The following is an 18,662-nucleotide window of genomic DNA, read 5'->3' as shown; positions in this document are numbered from 1 at the left end:
AAATTTAGAATTCAACAGAGGAGGACTAAGGGTTCAATTAAGAGGGGGAAAATAGAGTACGAGAGGAAGCTTGCAGGGAATATAAAAACTGACTGCAAAAGCTTCTATAAATATGTGAAGAGAAAAAGATTAGTAAAGACAAACGTAGGTCTCTTGCAGTCGGATTCAGGTGAAATTATAATGGGGAACAAAGAAATGGCAGACCAATTGAACCAATATTTCAGTTCTGTCTTCACGAAGGAAGATACAAATAACTTTCCGAAGGTATTAGGGGACAGTGGGTCGAGTGAGAAGGAGGAACTGAAGGATATCCTTATTAGGCAAGAAATGTGTTCGGGAAATTGATGGGATTGAAGGCCGATAAATCCCAGGGGCCTGATGGTCTGCATCCCAGAGTGCTCAAGGAAGTGGCCCTAGAAAAAGTGGATGCATTGGTGATCATTTTCCAACAGTCTATCGACTCTGGATCAGTTCCCATGGACTGGAGGGTTGCTAATGTAACACCACTTTTTAAAAAAAGGAGGGAGAGAGAAAACGGGTAAATATAGACCAGTTAGCTTGACATTAGTAGTGGGGAAAATGTTGGAATCGATCATGAAGGACGAAATAGCAGCGCATTTGGAAAGCGGCGACAGGATCGGACCAAGTCAGCATGGATTTATGAAAGGGAAATTATGCTTGACGAATCTTCTGGAATTTTTTGAGGATGTAACTAGCAGAGTGGACAAGGGAGAACCAGTGGATGTGGTGTATTTGGACTTTTGACAAGGTCCCGCACAAGAGATTGTTATGCAAAATCAAAGCACATGGTATTGGGGATAATATACTGACGTGGATAGGGAACTGATTGGCAGTCAGGAAGCAGAGAGTCTGGATAAACGGGTCCTTTTCAGAATGGCAGGCAGTGACTAGTGGAGTGCCGCAGGGCTCAGTGCTGGGACCCCAGCTCTTTACAATATACATTAACGATTTGGGTGATGGAATAGAGTGTAATATCTCCAAGTTTGCAGATGACACTAAACTGAGTGGCGGTGTAAGCTGTGAGGAGGACGCTAAGAGGCTGCAGGGTGACTTGGACAGGTTAGGTGAATGGGTAAATGAGAACTGAAATAATCCAGAGTTAGAAAGGAGAAACAGCCCAAAATGGAATAGTGAGTAACAGGACATCAATTAGTCTCCTCTTATAGTTGAGACATCAAATATTGACACTCTCTGTTCTTTGAAATATCAAAATATTGACCTCCAGCCCAGTTATTATCAGCAGAACCAAACCCCAACTGACAGAACTAACACAATTCAGTCAGGATGTGATTCAGAGCAACAATAACAGTAGAATCCAACCCCTGCAGTCACTTGTGAACTCGCTGGTGTCGCAGCAGGTCAGATGATCGAGTGAATCCCTTCCCATACTCACAGTGGGTGAACAGCCTCTCCCCAGTGTGACTGCGACGATGTATTTCCAGCTTATAAGGTTTGGTTCAGTTCTGTACCTGCTGTGCGCAGAGTGAGAATAAAATCAATGAGCTGCTGATTTTCTCTGCTGAATACTGGGCCTTTTGTGCTGGCCCAATAGGGCGAGCCCGGGCTGGCCCAATAGGGTGAGCCCGGGCTGGCCCAGGATCATCAGACAACAATCAGCACAAAGCTCCCTTTCAGGGGCCACTGACCTGGGCACAAACATGTGGTCCAATGAAACTGACAGACACCCTGAAGCCCCGCCCACCCTTTGTCCTTGCCGTGTCGAAGCTCCGAGCAGAGTGCTTGCTTTGGGAGTCTCGTATCGGGCATATGGACAGCCGAATTTGTAGAGTACACTCCATAATACCTCACGGTTGACACTGTCAAAGGCCTTGGTCAGGTCAATGAATGTTAAACCAACCCCACAGTCACTGACACCAAGCTCCTCCCATGTGATATAAACCAACCCTTGTCACTGACACCAAGTGCACTGGGAAAATATGTTAAAGAGTAAGACTGTAGAAACGCAGTGGCAAACATTTAAGGAGATATTCCATAACTCTCAGTGAAGATTTATTCAAGTGAGAAATAAAGATGCTAAGAGAAGGATGAACCATCCCTGGCTAACTAAGGAAGTAAAGGATGGTATCAAATTGAAAAAGGCATACAATGTTGCAAAGGACAGTGGAAGACCAGAGGATTGGGACATTTTTAGAAACCAGCAAAGGATGACTAAAAAAATGATAAAGACAGGGAAGATAGCAGATGAGAGCAAACTAGCAAGAAATATAAAAACAGACAGTAAGAGTTTCTACAGGTATATAAAAAGGAAACGAGTAGCTAAAGTAAACATTGGTCCCTTAGAAGATGAGACTGGGGAATTAATAATAGGAAATGGCAGAGACTTTGAACAAATATTTTGCATCGGTCTTTATGATAGAGGACACTAAAAACATCCCAATAGTTGATAATCAAGGAGCTATTGCACCGGGGATGGGGGGGGGGACTTAAAACAGTCACGATCACGAGAGATAAAGTACTAAGCTAATGGTGGACAAGTCCCCTGGACATGATGACATGCATCCTCGCGTCTTAAAAGTGGCTGCAGAGATAATGGATGCATCGGTTGTAATCTACCAAAATTCCCTGAATTATGGAGAGGTCCCAGCGGACTGGAAAATCGCACATGTCACACCCTTATTTAAGAAAGGAGGGAGACAGAGAGCAGGAAACTATAGACCAGTTAGCCTCCCATCTATTGTTCAGAAAATACTGGAGGTCATCATTAAGGAAGTAGTAGCAGGACATTTAGAAAATCATATTGCAGTCAAGCAGAGTCAGCGTGGTTCCATGAAAGGGAAATCATGTTTGACAAATTTTCTGGAGTTTGACGATGTAATGAGCAGAGTGGATAAAGGAGAACCAGTTGATGTCGTATATTTGGATAAACAGAAAGCAATCCATATGGTTCCACACAAAAGGTGTTCACTGGGTTGGGTAATATATCAGCATGGATAGAGGATTAGCAAACTAACAGAAAAAAGAGTCAGGATAAATGGATCATTTTCAGGTTGGCAAACTGTAACTAGTGGGGTGCCGCAGTGATCAGTGCTGGGGCCTCAACTATTTACAATTGATATTAATGACTTGGATGAAGTAACCGAGTGTAACACAGTCAAATTTGCTGATGATACAAAGATAGGTGGGAAAGCATGTTGTGAAGAGGATGCAAAGAATCTACAAAGGGATATAGATAGGTTGTGAGTGGGCAAAAATCTGGCAGATGAACGAAAATCTGGTAAAACGTCAGGTTATCTCCTTTGGTAGGACAAATAAAAAAGCTAATTATTTTTTAAATGGGACCAATTACAAAATGCTGTAGTACAGATGGATCTGGGGGATTCTTGTATATGGAACCCAAAAAGTTAGCATGCAGGTACAGCAAGTAATCAGGAAGGCAAATGGAATCTTGGCCTTTATTGCAAGGCGGGGTGGAGTATAAAAGTAGGTAAGTCCTGCTACATTTGTACAGGGCGTTGGTAAGACCACACCTGGAGTACTGCGCACAGTTTTGGTCTGGACTTGTCTCCATTCCCGTGCCGAGGGGATTGCTACACCAGACAGGAGGGGCAATATTTGGGGACACTGATTCCCCACCAATTCCCATTCCCCTTCTTCCTGGTGGATAATGGAGGAGCCACTGTGTATAATGTGCAAGTCAGTAAGAATTGTCAGCAAGCTTTCTAATTGGAGATTTTATTTAGTGGAAACTTTCACACACTATTGTAGATTTTGAACAAAGATCAATTTCAGATTGCAGTAAAAGTTCATAATTTTATTGCAAACCAAATTTCTCTTGCGAGTTACTGAATTAAGGGGAAAGATAACACATAGTGTTTCTTAAATGGACACTGCAGCCCCGAGAACACCATCAGCAATATATCCAGAATATTATAGTCCAGCCCAGTTATAGGGTTATTATCAGCAGAAACAAACCTCAACTGTCAGATTGAACATGGTTCAGTCGGGATGTGATTAATAGCAGCAATAACAGCAGGTTCCAACCCCTGCAGTCACTTGTGAACTCGCTGGTGTCTCAGCAGGTTGGATGACCCAGTGAATCCCTTCCCACACACTGAGCAGATGAACGGCCTCTCCCCAGTGTGAACTCGCTGATGTGTCAGCAGGGTGGATGAACAAGTGAATCCTTTCCCACCCTCAGAGCAGGTAAACGGTCTCTCCCCGGTGTGAACTCGCTGGTGTTTCAGCAGGTCGGATGACCCAGTAAATTCCTTCCCACACGCAGAGCAGGTGAACGGTCTCTCCCCGGTGTGAACTCGCTGGTGTTTCAGCAGCTTGGATGACGTTGTGAATCCCTTCCCACACTCAGAGCAGGTGAACGGCCTCTCCCCAGTGTGAACTCGCTGGTGTGTCAGCAGCTTGGATGATGTAGTGAATCCCTTCCCACACTCAGAGCAGGTGAACGGCCTCTCCCCAGTGTGAACTCGCTGGTGTCTCAGTAGATCGGATGAATAAGTGAATCCCTGCCCACACTCTGAGCAGGTGAATGGCCTCTCCCCAGTGTGAACTCGCTGGTGTGACTGCAGGGTGGATAACTGAGCGAATCCCTTCCCACACTGTGAGCAGGTGAACGGCCTCTCCCCAGTGTGACTGCGTCGATGAATTTCCAGCAGGGAGGGGGAATGGAATCCCTTCCCACATTCCCATGATTTCTCCAGGGTGCGGGTAACCTTGTGTCTCTCCAGGTTGGACGATCAGTTGAATCCTCGTCCAAACACACAACACGTTTACAGTTTCTCCGTGCTTTGAATGGTGCGATGTTTTTTCAGGCTGTGTAACTGGCTAAAGCTCTTTCCACAGGCAGTGCAATGGTACACACACTCGGGTGTATGTGTCTCAGTGCCTTTCCAGTCACACTGATGTTTGAAATCTTTTCCCACAGACAGAACAGACAAACATTTCTCCTTCCACTTTCAAAGACCAATGATATTCAGGTCTTGATGAATCGATTAACTCCGTCATATCTTGACGTGATGTTTGGTTTGTGTTTCCTGTCTGAAAATCTCCCCTTCTAATACGCTGTAAAAGGAGATAACAAAACTCATCACTGTCAGTACAAGACAGAAATTCAGAATAGACACATCTAGTTTCCATGGAACATTCTTTCCTCTCTTGTTCTTCCAAAGCTGTATATCCCTGTCCCACACATTGCCCCTCCTGCTGTGCTGAAATCCAAATCAACACACATTTCTAGACTATTTCTCCTCCACTCCCAGTTATAACCATCAATTCTAGCTGGGTTCAGCTCTGCACTCCCTGGTTCCCCTCCCTCTCATCTGTCCCTCCCCTTAAGGCGCGACTCTGGCTGTGTTCAGTTCTACACTCACTGGTTCCCCTCTCTCTCCTCCCCTGAAGGTGCTCCCCAAGGTGTTTTTTTATACCAGTATATTGAGGAGCCTACTAGGGAACAGGCTATCCTAGACTGGGTATTGTGTAATGAGAAGGGGTTAATTAACAGTTTTGTTGTGCGGGGTCCTGTAGGGAAGAGTGACCATAACATGATTGAATTCTTTCTTAAGATGGAAAGTGAAGTAGTCCAATCCGAAACTAGGGTCCCAAATCTAAACAAAGGAAACTACGAAGGTATGAGGAATGAATTCGTTATGATAGTTTGGGAAGATTCATTAAAAGGCATGACGGTGGATAGGCAATGGCTAATATTTAAGGAACGAATGCATGAATTGCAACAGTTATACATTCCTTTCTGGCGTGAAAACACAAAAGGAAAAGTGGCCCAACTATGGCTAAATAAATAAATTAAGGATAGTATTAGATCCAAAGAGGAGTTACACAAAGTTGTCAGAAAAAGTAGCAAGCCTGAGGATTGGGAGCAGTTTAGAATTCAGCAAAAAAGGACCAAGAGATTGATTAAGAGGGGAAAAATAGAGTATAAGAGTAAACTTGCAAGGAACATAAAAACCGACTGAAAAAGTTTCGACAAGAATGTAAAAAGAAAAAGATTAGCAAAAAAAAATGTAGGGCCTTTACAGACAGAAACAGGAGAATTTGTAATGAGGAACAAGGAAATGGCAGAACAATTAAATAATTACTTTGGTTCTGTCTTCACGGGAGAGGACACAAATAACAACCCAGAAATGCTAGGGAACCAAGGGTCTAGTGAGCAAGAGGAATTAAAGGAAATGATTATTAGTAAGAAAATAGTGCTGGAGAAACTAATGGGACTGAAGGCAGATAAATCCCATGGGCCTGATGATCTGCACCCCAGAGTACTAAAAGAGGTAGCCATGGTAGATGCATTGGTTGTCATCTTACAACATTCTATAGATTATGGAACAGTTCCTGCAGATTGGAGGGTGGCAAATGTAACCACACAATTTAAAAAAGGAGGGAGAGAGAAAACAGGGACTACAGACCGGATAGCCTGTCATTAGTAGTAGAGAAAATGCTGAAATCTATTATAAAGGATGTGATAACGGAACACTTAGATAATATCAATGGGATTAAACAAAGTCAACATGGATTTATGAAAGGAAAATCATGTTTGACAACCTACTGGAGTTTTTTGAGGATGTAACTGATAGAATAGATAAGGGAGAACCAGTGGATGTAGTCTATTTGGATTTTCAGAAGGCCTTTGACGAAGTCCCACATAAGAGGTTAGTGTGCAAAATTAAAGCACATAGGATTGGGGGTAATGTATTAGCATGGATTGAAAATTGGTTAACTATCAGGAAACAGAGAGTCGGAGTAAACGGATCTTTTGCGGGCAGTGACTAGTGGGGTACCACAGGGATCAGTGCTTGAACCCCAGCTATTCACAATATATATAAATGTTTTGGATGAGGGAACCAGATGTAATATTTCCAAGTTTGTTGACGACACAAAACTAGGTGGGATTGTGAGTTGTGAGGAGGATGCAAAGACGCTGCAAGGCGATTTAGATAGGTTGAGTGAGTGGACAAACACATGGCAGATGCAGTATAACATGGATAAATGTGAAGTTATCCACTTTGGTAGGAAAAACATAAGGACAAAGTATTATTTAAATGGTGATGGCTTGGGAAGTGTCGATGTACAGAGGGACTTGGGTGTCCTTGTACACCAGTCATTGAAAGCAAACATGCAGGTGTAGCAAGCAGTTAGGAAGGCAAATGGTATGTTGGCCTTCACTGCAAGAGGATTTGAATACAGGAGCAAGGATGTCTAACTACAGTTATACAAGGCCTTGGTGAGACTGCACCTGGAGTATTGTGTGCAGTTCTGGTCTCCTTACCTAAGAAAGGATATACTTGCCATAGAGTGAGAGCATGGGAGTTCAGGACTGTTGTATGAGGAGAGATTGGGTCGACTAGGCCTGTATTCACTCGAGTTTAGAAGAATGAGAGGGGATCTCATTGAAACATATAAAATTCTGACTGGGTTGGATAGAATGCATGTGGGGAAGATGTTTCCCCTGGATGGGAAGTCTAGAACAAGGGGTCAGAGTCTCAGGATACGGGGTAGGAAATTTAGGACCGAGATGAGGAGAAATCTTTTCAATCAGAGGGTGGTGAACCTGTAGAATTCTCTACCGCAGAACGCTGCAGAGGCCAAGTCACTGAAAGTATTTAAGAGGGAGATAGATAGATTTCTAGAAATAAAAGGTATCAAGGGGTATGGGGAAAAAGCGGGATTATGGTGTTGAGATAGAGGAGCAGCGATGATCATATTGAATGGTGTTGCAGACTCGAAGGGCCGAATGGCCAACTCCTGCTCCTATTTTCTATGTTTCTATGTGCTGACTCTGGTTGGGTTCAGTTCCACACTCACCGGTTCCACTCCCCTCCTCCCCTAAAGGTGCTGACTCTGGCTGGGTTCAATTCTACACTCACTGGTTCTCCTCCCTCTCCCTCCCCTGAAGATGCTGACTCTGGTTGATTTCAGTTCTATGCTCTTTGGTTCTGCCCCCACCCTCCCCTGAAGGTACTGACTCCGGCTGGGTTCAGTTCGACACTCACTGGATCTCCTCCCCTGAAGGTACTGACTCTGGCTGGGTTCAGTTCTACACTCACTGGTTCCCCTCCCCTGAAGGTGCTGACTCTGGCTGGGTTCAGTTCTACACTCACTGGATCTCCTCCCCTGAAGGTACTGACTCTGGCTGGGTTCAGTTCTACACTCACTGGTTCCCCTCCCCTGAAGGTGCTGACTCTGGCTGGGTTCAGTTCTGCACTCACTGGTTCCCCCTCCCCCAAAGGTGCTGACTCTGGCTGGGTTCAGTTCTACATTCACTGGTTCCCCTCCCCTGAAGGTGCTGACTCTGGCTGGGTTCAGTTCTACATTCACTGGTTCCCCTCCCCTGAAGGCGCTGACTCTGGCTGGGTTCAGTTCTACACTCACTGGTTCCCCTCCCCTGAAGGTGCTGACTCTGGCTGGGTTCAGTTCTGCACTCCTGAAGGTATTGACTCTGGCTGGGTTCAGTTCTACACTCACTGGTTCCCCTCCCCTGAAGGTGCTGACTCTGACTGGTTTCTCTTCTACACTGACATCATTCACAACCAGTGCCCGCCGCAAGCCCGGAATAACAACCGGAATATCGGCGGTTGCAGCTTGGGGGCTTTTCACAGTCCCAGGCTAATAGTGGCCATCTTGAATCAGTGAGTAGCACAGCACATGTGTGGCCATCTTGGTACAGGGACGAAGTGAATGATGTCAGTGTGGAACTGAATCCAGCTGGAGTTAGCACCTTAAGGGGAGGGGAACCAGTGAGTATAGAACTGAACCCAGCCAGAGTCAGCATCTTCGGGGAGGCGGGGGCGGGGGGGGGGTGGAAAGGGGGACCATTGAAAGAACTAAAACCAGCTAGAATCAGCACTTAAGGGGTGGAGAGAGAGGGGAACATAACAAATAGGAGCAGGAGTAGGCCATATGGCCCCTCGAGCCTGCTCCGCCATTTAATACATTATTGGCTGATCTGATCATGGACTCAGGTCCACTTCCCTGCCCGCTCTCCATAACCGCTTAATCCCTTATCAGTTAAGAAACTTATCGATCTGTCTTAAATTTATTCAATGACCCAGCTTCCACTGCTCTCTGCGGCAGTGAATTCCACAGATTTACAACGCTCCGAGAGACGTAATTCCTCCTCATCTCAGTTTTAAATGGGCGGCCCCTTATTCTAAGATTATGCCCCCTAGTTCTAGACTCCCCTATCAGTGGAAACATCCACTCTGTATCCACATTGTCAAGCCCCCTCAAAATTTTGTACGTTTCGATAAGATCACCTCTCATTCTTCTGAATTCCAATGAGTAGAGGCCCAACCTCCTCAACCTTTCCTCATAAGTCAACCCCCTCATCTCCGGAATCAACCGAGTGAACCTTCTCTGAACTGCCTCCAAAGCAAGTATATCCTTTTGTAAATATGGAAACCAAAACTGCACGCCGCATTCCAGGTGTGGCCTCACTAATACCCTATATAACTGTAGCAAGACTTCCCTGCTTTTATACTCCATCCCCTTTGCAATAAAGGCCAGATTCCATTGGCCTTCCTGATCATTTGCTGTACCTGCATACTAACCTTTTGTGTTTCATGCACAAGTACTCCCAGGTGCCGCTGTATTACAGCACTTTGCAATTTTTCTCCATTTAAATAATAACTTGCTCTTTGATTTTTTTCTGCCAAAGTGCATGACCTCACACTTTCCAACATTTTACTCCATCTGCCAAATTTTTGCCCACTCACTTAGCCTGTCTATGTTCTTTTGCAGATTGTTTGTGTTCTCCTCGCACATTGCTTTTCCTCCCATCTTTGTATCGTCAACAAACGTGGCTACGTTAAACTCGGTCCTTTCTTCCAAATCGTTAATATAGATTGTAAATAGTTGGGGTCCCGGCACTGATCCCTGCAGCACTCCACTAGTTACTGATTGCCAACCCAAGAATGAACCATTTATCCCGACTCTGTTTTCTGTTAGTTAGTCAACCTCTATCCATGCCAATATATTACCCCCAACCCCATGATATTTTATCTTGTGCGGTAACCTTTTACGTGGCACCTTGTCAAATGCTTTCTGGAAGTCCAAATACACCACATCCACAGGTTCCTCTTTATCCACCCTGTTTGTTACATCGTCAAAGAATTCCAGCAAATTTGTCAAACATGACTTCCCCTTCATAAATCCATGCTGACTCTGCCTGACCAAATTATGCTTTTCCAAATGTCCTGCTACTGCTTCTTTAATAATGGACTCCGACATTTTCCCAACCAAAAAGTTAGGCTAACTGGTCTATAGATTCCTGCTTTTTGTCTGCCTCCTTTTTTTTAAATAGAGGCATTACATTTGCAGTTTTCCAATCTGCAACAGCGTGTGAAAGTTTCCACTGAATAAAATCTCCAATTAGAAAGCTTGCTGACAATTCTTACTGACTTGTACATTACACACAGTGGCCCCTCCATGATCCACCAGAAAGAAGGGGAATGAGAATTGGTGGGGAGTCAGTGTCCCCAAATGTTGCCCCTCCCGTCTGGTGTAGCAATCCCCTCGGCATGGGAATGGAGACAGGTCCAGACCAAAACTCTGCAGTATTCCAGGTGTGGTCTCACTAACACCCTGTACAGTTGTAGCAGGACTTCCCTACTTTTATAATCCATCCCCCTTGCAATAAAGGCCAGCATTCCATTTGCCTTCCTGATTACTTGCTGTACCTGCATGCTAACTTTTTGAGTTTCATGTACAAGAACCCCCAGATCCCTCTGTACTACAGCATTTTGTCATCGTCCCATTTTAATAATTTGCTTTTTTATTTTTCCTACCAAAGGAGATAACCTGACATTTTACCACATTATAGTCCATCTGCCAGATTTTTGCCCACTCACTGAGCCGATCTATATCCCTTTGTAAATGCTTTGCGTCCTCGTAACAACTTGCGTTCCCACCTATCTTCGTGTCATCAGCAAATTTGGCTGCATTACACTTGGTCCCTTCACCCAAGTCATTAATATCAATTGTAAATAGTTGAGGCCCCAGCACTGATCCCTGCGGCACCCCACTAGTTACAGTTCGCCAACCTGAAAATGACCCATATATCCCGACTATCTGTTTTCTGTTAGTTAGCCAATCCTCTGTCTATGCTAATATATTACCTCCAACCCCGTGAACTTTATCTTGTGCAGTAACCTTTTGTGTGGCACCTTATCGAATGCTTTCAGGAAATCGAAATATACAACATCAACTGGATCTCTAGCCACTCTGCTCGTTACATCCTCAAACAACTCCAGAAAATTTGTCAAAAATTATTTCCCTTTCATAAAACCATCATCATCATCATCATAGGCAGTCTCTCGGAATCGAGGAAGACTTGCTTCCACTCCTGAAGTGAGTTCTTTGGTGGCTGAACAGTCCAATACGAGAGCCACAGGTGGGACAGATAGTCGTTGAGGGAAGCGGTGGGTGGCACTGGTTTCCCGCACGTTCTTTCCGCTGCCTGCGCTTGATTTCTGCACACTCTCGGCGTTGAGACTGGAAGTGCTCAGTGCCCTCCCGGATGCACTTTCTCCACTTAGGGCGGTCTTTGGCCAGGGACTCTCAGGTGTCGGTGGGGATGTCGCACTTGTTCAGGGAGGCTTTGAGGATGTCCTTGTAACATTTCTGCTGCCCACCTTTGGCTCGTTTGCCGTGAAGGAGTTCCGAATAGAGCGCTTGCTTTGGGAGTCTCGTGTCTGGCATGCGAACTATGTGGCCTGCCCAGTGAAGCTGATCGAGTGTGGTCAGTGCTTCAATGCTGGGGATGTTGGCCTGGACGAGGACGTTGATGTTGATTTTGGTGTCCCTGTCCTCCCAGGGGATTTGTAAGATCTTGCGGAGACATCGTTGGTGATATATCTCCAACGACTTGAGGTGTCTACTGTACGTGGTCCACGCCTCAGCCATTCAGGAGGGCGGGTATTACTATAGCCCTGTAGACCATGAGCTTGGTGGTAGATTTGTGGGCCTGGTCTTCGAACACTCTTTTCCTCAGGCGGCTGAAGGCTGCACTGGTGCACTGGAGATGGTGTTGAATCTCCTCATCCATGACTGCTTTTGTTGATAAGAGGCTCCCGAGGTATGGGAAATGGTCCATGTTGTCGAGGGCCGCGCCGTGGATCTTGATGACTGGGCGGCCAGGACAGGCTGGCGGAGGAGCTTTGTCTTCCGGATGTTTAGCGTAAGGCCCACGCTTTCGTATGCCTCAGGAAATACATCGACTATATCCTGGAGTTCAGCCTCAGAATGTGCGCAGACGCAGGCATCGTCTGCGTACTGTAGCTCAACGACAGAGGTTGGGCTGATCTTGGACCTGGCCTGGAGGCGGCGAAGGTTAAACAGCTTCCCACTGGTTCTGTCGTTTAATTCCACTCCAGCGGGGAGCTTGTTGACTGTGAGGTGGAGCATGGCAGCGAGGAAGATTGAGAAGAGGGTTGGGGCGATGATGCAGCCCTGTTTGACCCCAGTCCAGACGTGGATTCAGGCTGTAATGGATCCGTTGGTAAGGATCACGGCCTGCATGTCATCGTGGAGCAGGCGAAGGATATTGACAAACATTTGGGGGCAGCCGAAACGGAGGAGGGCGCTCCATAGACCCTCACGGTTGACAGTGTCAAAGGCCTTTGTCAGGTCGATAAAGGCCATGCATAAGGGCTGCCGCTGTTCCCTGCATTTTTTCTGCAACTGTCGTGCTGCAAAGATCATGTCCGTAGTGGACGAAATCCGCACTGTGACTCCGGGAGGAGCGCCTCGTCCACAGGGAGAAGACGGTTGAGGAGGACTCTTGCGACAACTTTCCCAGTGGCTGATAGCAGGGAGATTCCCCTGTAATTGCCGCAGTCGCACTTGTCCCCTTTTTTAAAGATGGTCACGATCTGAGATAAAACCAAGCTGACTCTGCTTAACTGCAATACGATTTTCTAAATGTCCTGCGACTACTTCCTTGATGATGGTCTGCAGTATTTTCTCAATGACAGATGGTAGGCTAACTAGTCTATAGTTTCCTGCTCTCTGTCTCCCTCCTTTCTTCAATAGGAGTGTCACATTTGCGATCTTCCAGTCCGCTGGGACTTCTCCAGAATTCAGGGAATTTTGGGAGATTACAACCAATGCATCCACTATCTTTACAGCCACTTCTTTTAAGACCCTGGGATGCATGTCATCAGGTCCAGGGGACTTGTCCACCTTTAGTCCCATTAGTTTGATTAGTACTTTATCTCTAGTGATAGTGACTGTTTTAAGTCCCCCCCTCCCCCCGTCAATAGCTCCCTGATTATCAACTGTTGGGATGTTTAGTATCCTCTGCCATAAAGACCGATATAAAATCTCTGCCATTTCCATGTTTCCCATTATTAATTCTCCAGTCTCATCTTCTAAGGGACCAATGTTTACTTTAGCTACTCGTTTCCTTTTTATATACCTGTAGAAACTCTTACTGTCTGTTTTTATATTTCTTGCTAGTTTGCTCTTCCCTGTCGTTATCATTTTTTAGTCTTCCTTTGCTGATTTCTGAAAATGTCCCAATCCTCTGGCCTTGCACTGTCCTTCGCAACATTATATGCTTTTTCAATTTGGTACCGTCCTTTACTTCCTTAGTTAGCCAGGGATGGTTCATCCTTCTCTTAGCATCTTTATTTCTCACTTGAATAAATCTTTGCTGAGAGTTATGGAATATCTCCCTAAATGTTTGCCACTGCGTTTCTACAGTCTTACCCTTTTACATATTTTCCCAGTGCACTTGGTGTCAGTGACGAGGTTTGGTTTATATCACATGGGAGGAGCTTGGTGTCAGACTGTGGGGTTGGTTCAACCTTCTTTGACCTGACAAAGGCCTTTGACACTGTTAACCGTGAGGGATTATGGAGTGTACTCTTCAAATTTGGCTGCCCTCAAAAATTTGTCAGCATTCTCTGCTTGCTTCATGATAACATGCAAGCCGTAATCCTGACCAATGGATCCACCACAGACCCAGTTCATGTACGGACCGGGGAGAAGCAAGGCTGTGTCACTGCACCGATGCTCTTCTCGATCTTCCTTGCTGCAATGCTACATCTCACCATCAGTAAGCTTCCCGCTGGAGTGGAGATAATCTATAGAACAAACGGGAAACTGTTCAACCTCCATCGCCTTCAGACCAGATCCAAGGTCATGCCATCCTCTGTCCTCGAATTACAATATGCAGATGATGCTTGTGTCTGCGCTCATTCGGAGGATGAACTCCAAACCATCGTCAACTCGCTCACCGTAGCATCTGAGAGCATAGGCATTACACTAAACATCCGTTAATCAAAGGTACTCTATCAACCTGCCCCCGCCACACAGCACTGTACCCCCCGCCCCCTCTCCCGATTATCAAAATCCATGATGAGTCCTTGGACAATGTGGACCATTTTTCATACCTCGGGAGCCGACTGTAAACAAGGGCAGATATTGATGACGAGGTCCAACACTGCCTTCAGTTCCCAGCGCAGCCTTTGGTCGCCGAAGGAATAGAGTGTTTGAAGATCAGAACCTTAAAACCAGCACAAAGCTCATGGTCTACCGAGCAGTAGTGATATCTGCCTGCCCTCATATATGCTTCTCAGACATGGACTATGTACAGGAGGCACATCAAAGCACTGGCGAAGTACCATCAACGCTACTTCCGGAAGATCCTGCAAATCCATTGGCAGGATAGGCGCACCAACGTCTGTTCTCGCACAGGCCACCATCCTCAGCATTGAAGTGTTGACCACACTCGATCAGCTACGATGGGCAGGCCACATTGTCCATATGCCCGATACGAGATTCCCAAAGCAAGAGCTCTACTCGACAGCCTCAACGCGGTGAGCGAGCTCCAGGGGGCAGAGGAAACGCTTCAAGGACACCCTCAAGGCCACCTTGAAGAAGATCAACATCCCCACCGACACCTGGGAATCCCTGGCGCAAGATCGCTCAAAGTGGAAGAGAATAATCCGTGAGGGCGTCGAACACTTCGAGTTTCTTCACCTGGACCAAGCAGAGACCAAGCGCATCCGGCGGAAGGAGCGCACGACAACCCAAGCACTTCAACAAACCGGCACTTCAACCAACGTACTTTCAAACAGCGTCTGTCCAACCTGCGACAGAGACTGTAGCTCCCGCATTGGACTTAACAGACATCTGAGACCTCATTTTTAATGTGGAAGCAAGTCATCCTCGACTCCGAGGGACTGCCTATGATGATGATGGTTGGTTTATATCAGACAGGAGGATATTGGTGTCAGTGACTGTGGGGTGGGTTTATATCAGACAGGAGGAGATTGGTGTCAGTGACTGTGGGGTGGGTTTATTGCAGATAGGAGGGGATTGGTGTCAGTGACTGTGGGGTGGGTTTATTGCAGATAGGAGGGGATTGGTGTCAGTGACTGTGGGGTGGGTTTATATCAGACAGGAGGAGATTGGTGTCAGTGACTGTAGGGTGGGTTTATTGCAGATAGGAGGGGATTGGTGTCAGTGACTGTGGGGTGGGTTTATATCAGACAGGAGGAGATTGGTGTCAGTGACTGTGGGGTGGGTTTATATCAGACAGGAGGAGATTGGTGTCAGTGACTGTGGGGTGGGTTTATATCAGACAGGAGGATATTGGTGTCAGTGACTGTGGGGTGGGTTTATATCAGATAAGAGGGGATTGGTGTCAGTGACTTTGGAGTGGGTTTATATCAGACAGGAGGAGATTGGTGTCAGTGACTGTGGCGTGGGTTTATATCAGACAGGAGGAGATTGGTGTCAGTGACTGTGGCGTGGGTTTATATCAGACAGGAGGAGATTGGTGTCAGTGACTGTGGGGTGGGTTTATATCAGACAGGAGGAGATTGGTGTCAGTGACCGTGGGGTGCGTTTATATCAGACAGGAGGAGATTGGTGTCAGTGACTGTGGGGTGGGTTTATATCAGACAGGAGGGGATTGGTGTCAGTGACTTTGGGGTGGGTTTATATCAGACAGGAGGAGATTGGTGTCAGTGACTGTCGGGTGGGTTTATATCAGACAGGAGGGGATTGGTGTCAGTGACTGTGGGGTGGGTTTATATCAGACAGGAGGAGATTGGTGTCACTGACTGTCGGGTGGGTTTATATCAGACAGGAGGGGATTGGTGTCAGTGACTGTGGGGTGGGTTTATATCAGACAGGAGGAGATTGGTGTCAGTGACTGTGGGGTGGGTTTATATCAGACAGGAGGAGATTGGTGTCAGTGACTGTGGGGTGGGTTTATATCAGACAGGAGGAGATTGGTGTCAGTGACTGTGGGGTGGGTTTATATCAGACAGGAGGAGATTGGTGTCAGTGACTGTGGGGTGGGTTTATATCAGACAGGAGTGGATTGGTGTCAGTGACTGTGGGGTGGGTTTATATCAGACAGGAGGAGATTGGTGTCAGTGACTGTGGGGTGGGTTTATATCAGACAGGAGGAGATTGGTGTCAGTGACTGTGCAGGAGGTGTCTCCAGCTTCAACCACTCGAGCTCCACATTTCGGAGCTTGAGCGGCGGCTGGAGTCAATACGGTACATCTGCGAGGCTGAGAGCTACATGGATAGCACCTTTCAGGAGGTGGTCACCCTGCAGCTTAAAAGCGTGCAGGCAGAGGGGAAGTGGGTGACCACCAGACAGAGTGAGAACGCGAGGCAGGTAGTGCACGAGTCCCCTCGTGAGTCCATCTCGCTTTCAAACCGATATTCACTTCTGAGCATCGGTGAGGGCGATGGTGCCTCTGGGGAGTGCAGCCAGAGCTAATTCCAAGGCACCACGGGTGGCTCAGCTGCACAGGGGGAATGGACGTAGAATAAAAGAGCTCTAGTGATAGGGGATTCTATAGTTAGGGGAACTGAGAGGTGTTTCTGCGACCGCAGACGTGACTCCAGAATGGTATGGTGCCTCCCTGGTGCCAGGGTCAAGGATGTCACAGAGCGGACGCAGGGCATTCTGTAGCTGGAGGTCGTGGTCCATATCGGGACCAACGCCATAGGTAGAAAGAGGGATGAGGTCCTACAGGCAGAATTTAGGGAGATAGGAAGAAAATTAAGGGGTAGGACCTCAAAGATAGTAATCTCCGGGTTACTATCGGCGCAACGTGCTAATGAGTACAAGAATAGAAGGATAGAGAGGATGAACGCGTGGCTGGAGAGTTGGTGTAGGAGGGAGGGCTTTAAATTCCTGAGGCATTGGGACCATTTCTGGGGGGGATGGGACCTGTACAAACCGGACGGGTTGCACCTCAACAGCACCAGGACCAATATCCTCGCGGGGAGCTTTGCTCGTGCTGTTGGGGAGAGTTTAAACTAGCTTGGCAGGGGGATGGGAACCTGAGAACACATTCAATAGGAAAGGAAGTAAAGCAGAAATTGGATAGCAAGAATTTAGAAAGACAATCTGTAAAACAGAGGAAACAAGGGTTAGTAAGTAGTAATCAAGGAGGTCTTCCTGTGCTAAATGGTATATACTTTATTACAAGGAGTATAGTGAATAAGGGGATGAGCTCAGAGCACAGGTACATACTTGGGAGTATGACATTATAGCCATTACAGAGACATGGCTGAAAGAGGGGCAGGTTTGGCAGATCAATATTCCTGGTTACAGGATTTTTAGACAAGACAGAGAGGAGGGTAACAAGGGTGTCGCGGTATTGATTAAAGAAAATATTACAGCGGTGAGGAGGGATGATATTTTAAAGGGATCATCAAATGAGGCCATATGGGTCGAATTGAAAAATAAAAAAGGGGCGATCACACTGCTGGGCGTGTATTCTCGACCCCCAAACAGTGGGAGGGAGATAGAGGAGCAAATATGTCGGCAAATTGCTGTGAAGTCCAAAAACCATAGGGCAGTAATAGGGGATTTTAACTATCTGAATATTGATTGGGACAAATAGTGTGAAGGGTATAGAGGTGCGGAATTCTGCAAATGCATTCAAGAGAATTGTTTTAGTCAGTATGTAACAAGCTCAACACGAGAGGGGGCGGTTTTGGATTTAGTTTTGGGGAATGAAGCTGGGCAGGTTGAAGGGGGATTAGTGGGAGAGCACTTGGGTGCCAGTGACCATAATTCAGTCAGATTCAAGTTGGTTATGGATAAGGACAAGGATAGGCCTGGAATAAAAGTTCCAAATTGGGGAAAAGCTAACTTTGTTAAGTTGAGGAGTGATTTGCCCACAGTTGACTGGGTAAATCAGTAACGGAACAGTGAGAGGCGTTCAAGGAGGAGATCCGGAAGGCTCAGGCCAAACATGTGCCCTTAAAGAAAAAGGGTGGAAATAACAATTCTAGAGCCCCCTGGATGTCTAGGGACTTACAGGGGAGGATAAATAAAAAAAGGGAAGCTTATGTAATGTACCGACGGCTAAATACTGTGGAATCGTTGGAGGAATATAGAAAGTTACGAGATAAAATTAAAAAGGATATAAGGAATGCTAATAGAGAGCATGAAAAATTCTTAGCGAGTAAAATTAAGGAAAACCCAAAAATGTTCTACAAATATATTAAGAGTAAGAGGATAACTAAAGAAAGGGTCGGGCCTATTAGAGACCATGAGGGTAATCTTTGTGTGGAGGTGGAAGATGTTGGTACGATGCTTAATGAATACTTTGCATCTGTTTTCACAAAGGAAAGGGGCAATGCAGATACTGCTATCGAGGAGGAGTGTGAAATTC

At 46.3% G+C, this 18,662-nt stretch overlaps 1 pseudogene; it reads right to left on the bottom strand.

Annotated features, from left to right (window-relative positions):
* Window positions 1-3,990: 3,990 nt before the first annotated feature.
* The window catches only part of LOC139232782 (zinc finger protein 229-like), a 46,746-nt pseudogene continuing 32,074 nt past the window's right edge, over window positions 3,991-18,662 (bottom strand).

This window comes from Pristiophorus japonicus, chromosome 20 (assembly GCF_044704955.1).
Source record: "Pristiophorus japonicus isolate sPriJap1 chromosome 20, sPriJap1.hap1, whole genome shotgun sequence".
NCBI lineage: Eukaryota > Metazoa > Chordata > Chondrichthyes > Pristiophoridae > Pristiophorus > Pristiophorus japonicus.
Note: the sequence above shows the minus strand (reverse complement) of the source record. Positions and strands in the feature narration are given on the sequence as shown.